At 41.7% G+C, this 9,983-nt stretch overlaps 1 protein-coding gene across 1 annotated transcript in view; it reads left to right on the top strand.

Moving 5' to 3' along the window:
• MAP3K15 (mitogen-activated protein kinase kinase kinase 15) overlaps positions 1-9,983 on the top strand; it is a 123,698-nt gene that overhangs the window by 54,625 nt on the left and 59,090 nt on the right. The window lies entirely within an intron of this gene.

Here is a 9,983-nt window from a genome sequence, read left to right as displayed (position 1 = left end):
ACCAGATGATAAGAGAGACCATGCTGAATTGCTGAGGATGTTTTGTGTGGGGTGTGTGTGTTGTAACAGCTTTATTGAGATATAATTTGCATTCTCTATAGTTCACCCATTTAAAGAGTACAAGCCTTTGATTTTTAGTATATTCACAAAGTTGTGCAACCGTCACAGTAATCAGTTTTAGAATATTTTCATCATTTGTCCCCCACAAATCCTGAACCCATTACCAGCCACCATCCCCCTTCCACCCCCTAGCTCCCCTTCCCAGCCCTAAACAACCACTGTTATATTTTGGCAGTCCATTAGCAGTCACTCCGTGTTCCCCCACCACAGCTGCTAGCCCGAGAAAACCACTCATCTCTTTTTGTCTCTCTGGATTTGCCTATTCTGGACACTTCATATAAATGGAATCCTATAATACGTGATCTTTTCTGGGTGACTTCGTTCACTTAGCATAATTTTGTCAAGGTTCATTCATGTTGTAGCATACATCAGTACTAAATTACTTCCTGTGGCTGAAAAATACTCCATTGTACTGATGGACCCCGTTTTATCTATTCATTTATCAGTTGATGGACATTAGGGTGGTTTCCACTTTTGACTGTACCAGGGAGGTTTGTATGAGCCTGGTCAGGAAGTGATGTTTGTTACTTGTTAGCATATGTCATTGGCCAAAGTTCAGTCTCAGCCAACCTAATTGCAAGAGAAGTGGGGAAATGTGGTCTGGCTGAGGGCCCAGAAAAAAATAATAAATGGGTTTTAGTGAACACATCCTAGTTACCACTGCAGCTTGTAAATAAGAAGTAGAGTTTAACTGGATCCGTCCATGTGGAGATCCCTGAGAGTCTGTCAGCAGAACCAAGAGTGCAGCAAGAATATTCTTCACCTCCTGTTGCCTTTGTGAAAATGGGAGAGCCAGCCTTCGAAGTGCCCTGTTCGAAATTATGGCCTGCCAGTCCACTGTAAAAAATGTTTTTCTTAAAAATGTTTCTTTTGAGGGGCACCTGGGTGGCTCAGTCATTTAAGCGTCCAACTTTTGGTTTCAGCTCAGGACACGATCTCGTGGTTTCGTGGGTTTGAGCCCCACACCAGGCTCTGCACTGACAGCATGGAGCCTGCTTGGGATTCTCTGTCTCCCTGTCTCTCTGCCCCTACCCCACTCACACTGTCTCTGTGTCTCAAAATAAATAAACTTAAATGTTTATTTTGAGAGAGACTATGCATGTGTGAAAGCAGGGAATGGGCAGAGAGAGAGAATCCCAAGCAGGCTCCGTGCTGACAGTGCAGAGCCCGACGCGGGGCTCAAACTCACGAACCATGAGATCATGACCTGAGCCGAAATCAAGAGACAGACACTTACCCAACGGAGTCACCCAGGCACCCCAAGCCCAACCTTTATAGATGTTGCTTGGTGGTCCCAGGGGACTGGAAAAGGTGGTGATGATGGAGGCAAGGATAGGATGATTTAATAGTGGTTCTGCCCTGATGTAAGAAAACAACCATTCTGGTTCATGCATTTCTTTGGTTCTGGGCATTGTTCACACTCAAACACAGGTTGCCTGTAACTGTTCCCTTCTCCGTATGTAAATACGAGGCATCTGGCCAGACTAAGACACCTGCTTCCTTGTGGCAGGTGTATATCTGTCAAGATCCAATCAGGAAACAAATCTCTAAGTATTTAAAGTAGAGGAAATGTAATACATGGAATTGGTTACACAGGTGATGGAAGAGCTGAGAAGCCAAACAGGGAACTGAGGCCACTCAGAAATGAACATGTACAGGAAGCTGCTACCATCCCTCCTTTGGCTGGATGGATACAGGAAAGAGGTGATGTGATCCGAATCTAGGAGCCAGGATCACTTGAAACCATTACACGCCAGCCTTTTGGGAGCTAGATCTATAGAAGAGATGCAGTTGTTTCTAGAGCCACCACAGGAAACACAGACAAAAAAGGGGAGAAAGTATTATGGCTACTTCATTCTTCCGCTCCTCCAGATACTTGTCCACCATCGTCTTCTACTGGCTGCTCATTGCTGGTAATCAGCTGACCAGGAAGCCCAGAAGCATCCTGGAGGAGCCCGCTCCCCTGTGATGCAGAGCAGAGCAGGTGAAAGAGGGGTGTTATCTGAAGGCGAACAGACCACTGATTGGCCCAGCAGGACACTTACCTTTCAGAGACATTGATGGGCTCTATGTATTTTTAGAGCCAGCTTTATTAAGGTATAAGGTAGAACTTCCGTACAGTAAAATGCACCCATTTAAAGTGCACAGTTTGATGACTTTAGCCAAATAGTCTCATATAACTATTACCATGATCAATAGACACAGTGTTTTATCCCACAAAGTTTCCTTTTGCCCTTGTCCTTGTCAACTCTCCTCCCATGCCCATCCAGCCCCATTTGGATAATGGCATTTGGCCCATATTCCAGGTCACTGATCCTGTGTTTCAGAGGGCCCAAATCTGGTCTATGGCCGTACCACCCTGAACACACCTGATCTTATCCATGTCCAGATCTGATGCTGTGTTCATTCAGTGTTTTTTTTTTAAACTTTTTAGTTTTAGGACTTCTATTCATTTTTTTTGAGAGTTTCCATTTCTCTCACAAAATATCTTATTTCTTCACAGATACATGCTTTATGTATACATATATATATTTAAACATTTTGTAATAGTTTTTTTAAGTTTATTTTGAGAGAGAGTGTGAGTGGGGAGGGGCAAAGAGGGAGGGAAATGGAGAATCCCAAGCAGCCTCCACACTGCCAGCGCAGAGCCCAAGTGGGGCTCAATCTCCTGAATCGTGAGATCGTGACCTGTGCCGAAATCAAGAGTTGGACACTTAACCAACTGAGCCACCCAGGTGCCCATGTTTATAACAGTTTTAAAGTTACTGTCAATTTCTGGGTCTGGTTCTATTGATTATGTTTTATCTTGATCGTGGGTCACATTTTCTTCTGTGCACATCTCAGTTTTATTTTAGACATTTTATCTAAAAGAACAGTGGGGAAAAAACAAAACAGTGGAGGCTGAAGTATAATTTCAGTTTGTTTTGTTTATTACCTTGATTATCTGAGCCCTGTCTTAGGTCTGGCAGTTAACATATATGACTGATTTTTTTTTCATATTTCTCCTAGAGAGTAGCTGGGTTGGGACTGGACTCAATTCTAATCAGTTTACTTGCGGTTAGCCTGACCTCCCACCTCTTGTCTCTCTGCTACCTTTCTGATCTTGTCAGTATTTGAGCATGGAAGATTTTGAGTTGCTGTTTGTGTAATTTTTGGATTCAGTTTTCACAGTGACCCACATCTGAGTGCTATGATGATGCGTGTGATCTCTTTTTTACTTTGAGCCTCCCCTTCATCACAGCTTTCTTGGAAAAATTTAGTGGGCAAGTGTGCTGCAAGGGAGTTCTTACACTCAGCGATTAGTTTTCGCCTGGGGACCCTTCCAGATTCCGTTCTTTCCCATCAGCCCATGCTGTTGTGCACAACTTTGCTCATTTTCTCTTTGTCCCTGTGCAGTTTCTCTATCAAAGGCTCCCTCTTCGATTTGTCAGTACCTAGAGCAGGCACCCCAGTGAGGATGCTGTCATGGCTCTTTGCTCAGCTCTGAAAGCATTGTTTTCCTGTGGAATTAATCAAGGAAGTTCTTCCTCCTCTTCAGTAGTTTATATATTGTCTAGGTTTTTATTGTTACTGTGAGAGTGGAAGTCCTTTCACAGTCTTCTACTCCTAATTGGAAGCAGGAGTGTCTTCAGAGGTTTTTGGTGGGCAGCCTAAGACAGAGTCTGTCCTAGAAAGGACACTGGTCTAGTGAGACATTTTGCTTGTTAATTCTGAGTGTTTGTGTAGAAAAAAAGATTTTTTGGAACTCTGTCTCCTACCCTATGAGCTTTCTCTTACAGACACACAGTACAGAAAAGGCAGGCAGGCAGGATGCTTAGTAACCAATGAAAGCTCTGGCAGACCTGTAGTTCCCCGTTGCCTGGTGAAGTAAGCAAAGTCCAACATACTTTGCACATGAAGAACTGAGGCCCAGAAAGGGTAAGCAACTTGCTCAAAATTCACATGGGTAGTAAATGGTATAAAAATAACCAGAACCTAGCTGTGTAGGATTCCCAGTCCAATGTTCTGTTTTTACTCTGTGTGTTTTATTGCATAAATAAGAAACACACTTATATATTTTGGGAAGAACCTGGGGAAAAAAACATTTAAAGAAACTGTCCCTTGTGATTCTAATCTCTAGTCCCACTTATGTTCCAGAAGTAATCTGTCTCATCAGTTTGGCGTATATCCTTTCAGTTCTGTGAATTTACATACTATTCAATATGTCATACTGCAGGGTTTTTACAATACAGGAGATGCTCTGTAATTAAAAAAAAATGTTTCTTTTTAAAGAGGGGGGAGGGGCAGAGAGAGATGATAACAGACGATCCAAAGCAGGATCTGCACTGACAGCAGAGAGCCCAGTGCAGGGCTCAAACTCCTGAACCGTGAGATCGTGACCTGAGCCAAATTCAGACGCTTAACTGACCAAGCCACCCAGGCGCCCCTGTAATTTTCTTTGTTCACTTAACAGTCAATGGATGGAGATCTTTTCATGTCACTACATTTAGTCTTGCTCAGTTTGTCATCCATATAACAGACAACAGATACTTATTGAGCACCTACTTATGTGCTAGATTGAGTTCTAAGCCTTGGAGCATAGCAGTAAACAAACCAGACAGAAAAATCCCTTCCTCTTGGAGCTTACATTCTTAATGGGGAGACACCATACAAACTAAGTAAAATTATTAAAACAGGTTAGGGTGGTAGGGAGGTTGGTGGGGCAGGTTACAATTATGAGCTGAGTGCTCAGAGAAGACTTGACTTACTAGAGAGTGACATGGAAAAAAATGAGAGATGAGGGAACATACCATGCAAATATATTGGGGAAGAACATTCCAGCCAGAGGGATCAGCACGTGCAATGGCAGGGATGCTTGTGCAGCTGGAGCAGAGGACCCCTACTCTGGGAAACAACCGGGAGCCAGGTCTTACAGAATCTTGTAGGCCACTGAAAGAAAATTGGCAATGGCTCTGTGATGGGAGCCTCTGGAAGGGTGTTTTGTTGTTTTTGGTTTTGAGATATAATTGATATATAACATATTAGTTTCAGGTGTATCATGATTTGATGTATGTACATTTTGTGTAATGATCACCACAGGAAGTCTTACTAACATCCATCACCACACATAATTGTGAATATTTTTCTTGTGAGGAAAACCTTTAAGATCTCTCTTAGGAACTTTTTTAAAATTTCTTTTATTAAAAAAAATTTTTAGGGGCGCCTGGGTGGCGCAGTCGGTTGGGCGTCCGACTTCAGCCAGGTCACGATCTCGCGGTCCGTGAGTTCGAGCCCCGCGTCGGGCTCTGGGCTGATGGCTCAGAGCCTGGAGCCTGTTTCCGATTCTGTGTCTCCCTCTCTCTCTGCCCCTCCCCCGTTCATGCTCTGTCTCTCTCTGTCCCAAAAATAAATTAAAAAAAAAAAAAAATTTTTAACATTTATTTCTGAGAGACAGAGCACGAGCAGGGGAGGGGTAAAGAGCGAGGGAGACACAGAATCTGAAGCAGGCTCCAGGCTCTGTGCTGACAGCTCAGAGTGGGGAACTACCATATGATAGTGGGGCTTAAACTCCCGAGTGGTGAGATCATGGCCTGAGCTGAAATCGGACACTTAACCAACTGAGCCACCCAGGAGCCCCAGAAACTTTCAAATATACAATACAGTATTGGCTGCAGTCACCATGCTATGTATTACATCCCCAAGATGCATGTATTTTGTAACTGAAAGTTTATACCTTTTGACCCCCTTCACCCATTTCACCCACATCCCACCCCCCACCTTTGGCAGCAACCAGTCTGTCTGTCTTCTGTATCTGTGAGCTTGGTTGAGGTTGGTTTGGTTGCTTTTTTCAGACTCTGCATATAGGTGAGATCATACAGTATTTGTCTTTCTCTGACTTGTTTCATTCAGCACAATGCCCTCAGGGTCCATGCATGCGGTTGAAAATGGCAAGATTCCTTTTTATGACTGAACAATATTCCACTGTGTATGTATATCACACTCTGGTTATCTGTTGGACACTTAGGTTGCTTCTAGGTCTTTGCTATTGTAAATAATGCAGTGAACATGGGAGTGCAGATATCCTTTAGAGTTAGTGTTTTTGTTTCCTTTAGATAAATACCCAAAAATGGAATTGCTGGATCATATGGTAGTTCCATTTTTAATTTTTTCAAGAGTCTCCATACTGTTTTCCACAGCACCTGCGTCAATTTGCATCCTACCCACAGTGCATGAAGGTTCCCTTTTATCCATATCCTCACCAACACTTCTTTCTTTTTTTTTTTTAATAGATCTTAGCCATTCCGACAGGTGTGAGGTGATTGTTGTGGTTTTGAATTGCATTTTCCTGATGATGAGTGGTATCAAACATCTTTTCCTGTGTCTGCCTGCGGTCTTTACCATTGGCCGTCTTGATGCCTTCTTTGGAAAAATGTTTCTTCAGGTCCTCTGCCCATTTTTTAATCAGACTTTTTTTGCTCTTGAGTTGTATGAACTCTTTATATATTTTTGATATTAACCCCTTGTCAGATATATGATTGGCATTTGCGTGGACGGTTTTGAGTAGTGGAGTGACATGACGTGACTCAGTGTTTAGCAGGATCACTCTGACTCCCGTGTTGAGAATAGATTGTAGAGGGTGAAAGCAGGAAATGATGGTTATTTGGGTCAGGGTAGTAGCAGTGGGGGTCATGAGGAGTAGCCCATTTTTGGATATGGCTTAAAATAAAAGCTAACAGAATTATTTGATCGAATGAAAGATACTAGCGATATGAAGCATGACTCCAAAGTTTTTGGCATGAAAAACAGGAGGAACGGACTGGCCATTCTTTTTTTTTTTTTTTTTTTTTTTTTAATTTTTTTTTTCAACGTTTATTTATTTTTGGGACAGAGAGAGACAGAGCATGAACGGGGGAGGGGCAGAGAGAGAGGGAGACACAGAATCGGAAGCAGGCTCCAGGCTCTGAGCCGTCAGCCCAGAGCCCGATGCGGGGCTCGAACTCACAGACCGCGAGATCGTGACCTGGCTGAAGTCGGACGCTTAACCGACTGCGCCACCCAGGCGCCCCGGACTGGCCATTCTTAAATAAGATGGAGAAGAATAGTTTTGATGGGACAATCAGCAGTTAAGTTTTGGACACATCAAGTTTGAGGTATTAGACATGCAAGTGAGATGCTAGGAAGACAGTTGGATATGGAGTTCAGGGGAGAGCTCTGGGCTGGAGATAGTAATTGGGAGTCATCAAGATATAGATGTTTGGAAAAGCAGGACAGTAGATGATATACCAAGGGATCTAGTGTAGTTACAGATAAGAAACATCCAAGGGTTATGCTTAAGGACTCTCCAGTGTTAAAAGACTAGGGAGATGAATAGGAACCAGAAAATTAGACTCAAGTAGAAGGAAAATGAGGAGAGTATGGTGACCTGCAAGCCGAATGAAGAAGGTAATCCAAAGAGGAAGGAGCACTCAGCTATCAAATGCTGCTGGTAGGTCAGATAACACAAGGGCTTAGAAGCGGTCACTGGGACTTAGCAGTGATGCAGACCTACAGAACATCCAGGGTAAGACACACTAATGCCTGGATCCCATCTCCAGAGACTGATGTAACTGGTCTCAAGTGCAACCTGAACACCAAGGTTTTTGAAGTTTCCCAGGTGATTCTAATGTGCAAGCCAACGTTGCAACCCCACTGTCTTAGTTCATATCTTTCTCTTAATTTGTGAAATGACCTTATCGTCAGAAACATATGTTGCCAGACTGATTAAACACAGGAGATTTTATCTATAGACTTGTTCGTGGATACTTTGGGATCTGAAAATGATAAGCATATCTGAAAACTGATTATTAACAACTAAAGAGATTAGCTATTTAGCACCTGTCCTAAAGTGGCTTTTAAGCTGAAAATCGCCTTTTCATTTTTTGCAAATATTTGATTTTTTATTTTTATTCTTTTTTTTAATCCCCCAAAGACCTTTTGTTTTTAGTAACAAGGGTAAGTTTCAAGTTAATGAAAAAAATTTAAGGGAAACATTGCTGTAAATGGTCCAAAGAAAACCAAATGAACCTGAACTCAGATCGATAATGAAGCATTTAGAAGAGTTAAGTAAATTGTTTTCAGAATCCTGAAAATTTCACACCTCAAAAGTTGGCTCATAGCAGATGTAAAAATGTTGTACCTCATTAAAGTTTTAGTCTTTTTTCATTTTCCTGCCACTGACTGTAGAAATTATTTCAATGCTGTAGTAAAATTGAGTTGGGTTGGTAGCTCTTCACTCTTTAAAATGGGAAGGAATCGTGAGTGGGCTGTTGGTTAAGAGATCTGTTTTGCAGGCTGATAATTGGATTCTATGGACAAAGAGAGTACAGATCAAATCTCTGAGAACAAGATCAGGCTGGAAAATAGGAAAAATCAAAGTTGTAATACAGGCCTAATTACTGCAGGTTTCCAGAAGAATGCCAAGTGTCTATATTAGCCCTTCTCAACCCGGCTTGGGTTCCACAGAGAATTAAACCCTAATGCCCTAAGGCATCCATTGTATCAATCGAATGAACTCTCTTAAGTATCCAGAATGGGGCTACCTGTGTACCATACTTGGGAGAATGGAGAAAATAGTTACTCAGATAATCAAATAATTTTCTCTGGAGCTTAATTCACTAGCAGGACCCCCATTGAGAAAAGCTGTTTGACATACTAATCTGTTGTCTTGAATGATGCAGAGTTTTATGACTTACAGGTCCTCAGGAAAGAAAGCATAAAAGAGCCTATTGTCAAATTGCCAAGAAATTAAAAAGAATAATCTCTTTATTATTTATTAGAATAGTTATTAGTAAAACATGCACAGGAACACCTTGTGCAAATCCCAGCAGTGATTTTTTTGAACAGTTTAATGTGTATCCTTCCAGACTTTGTGCATGTGAACATAAGTGGAAATAATATTTACTGCAAAGAATGGGATCATGGCATTCATTTAGTTCAGCAATGTTTTTTCCATGAACTGTTAGGGAAAGTTTTCTATATAATTACATGCAGACCTGCCTCTTTCTGAGGGTTGCATGATACTCCATGGTTTGGTTGTTACAAACTGTATTTTATCATTTGACATTTATCGTATGTCAGAGGACATTTGGGTTATCTTCAGTTTTTCACTGTTAGGAGCAATGCCATAATAAACATCTTGGTTCAAAAATTCTTGAATATATATATACGTGTGTGTATATATATATATATATGGGTTTTTCTATTTCCAGATTATAGAAGCGGAATGGAGTCAGGATGCATACCTTTTACTTTTTGGTTTTATTAATAGAAATTTCTTTTTTTAAATGAAATTTATTATCAAATTGGTTTCCATACAACACCCAGTGCTCATCCCAACAGGTGCCCTCCTCAGTACCCATCACCCATCCACCCCTCCCTCCAACCCCCCGTAAACCCTCAGTTTGTTCTCAGTTTTTTAGAGTCTCTCATGTTTTGACTCCCTCCCTCTCTAGCCTTTTTTTTTTCCTTCCCCTCCCCCGGGATCTTCTGTTAAGTTTCTCAGGATCCACATAGGAGTGAAAACATGGTGTCTGTCTTTCTCTGTATGACTTATTTCACTTAGCATAACACTTTCCAGTTCCATCCACGTTGCTACAAAAGGCCATATTTCATTCTTTCTCACTGCCACGTAGTGTTCCATTGTGTATATAAACCACAATTTCTTTATCCATTCCTCATTTGATGGACATTTAGGCTCTTTTCCATAATTTGGCTATTGTCAAGAGTGCTGCTCTAAACATTGGGGTACAAGTGCCCCTAGGCATCAGCACTCCTGTATCCCTTGGGTAAATTCCTAGCAGTGCTATTGCTGGGTCATAAGGTAGATCTGTTTATAATTTTTTGAG

The sequence above is a fragment of the Prionailurus bengalensis genome, chromosome X, assembly GCF_016509475.1.
Source record: "Prionailurus bengalensis isolate Pbe53 chromosome X, Fcat_Pben_1.1_paternal_pri, whole genome shotgun sequence".
In the NCBI taxonomy this organism is placed as follows: Eukaryota; Metazoa; Chordata; class Mammalia; order Carnivora; family Felidae; genus Prionailurus; species Prionailurus bengalensis.
The sequence above is the reverse complement of the archived record's forward strand: the minus strand, read 5'-3'. Positions and strand labels throughout refer to the sequence as shown.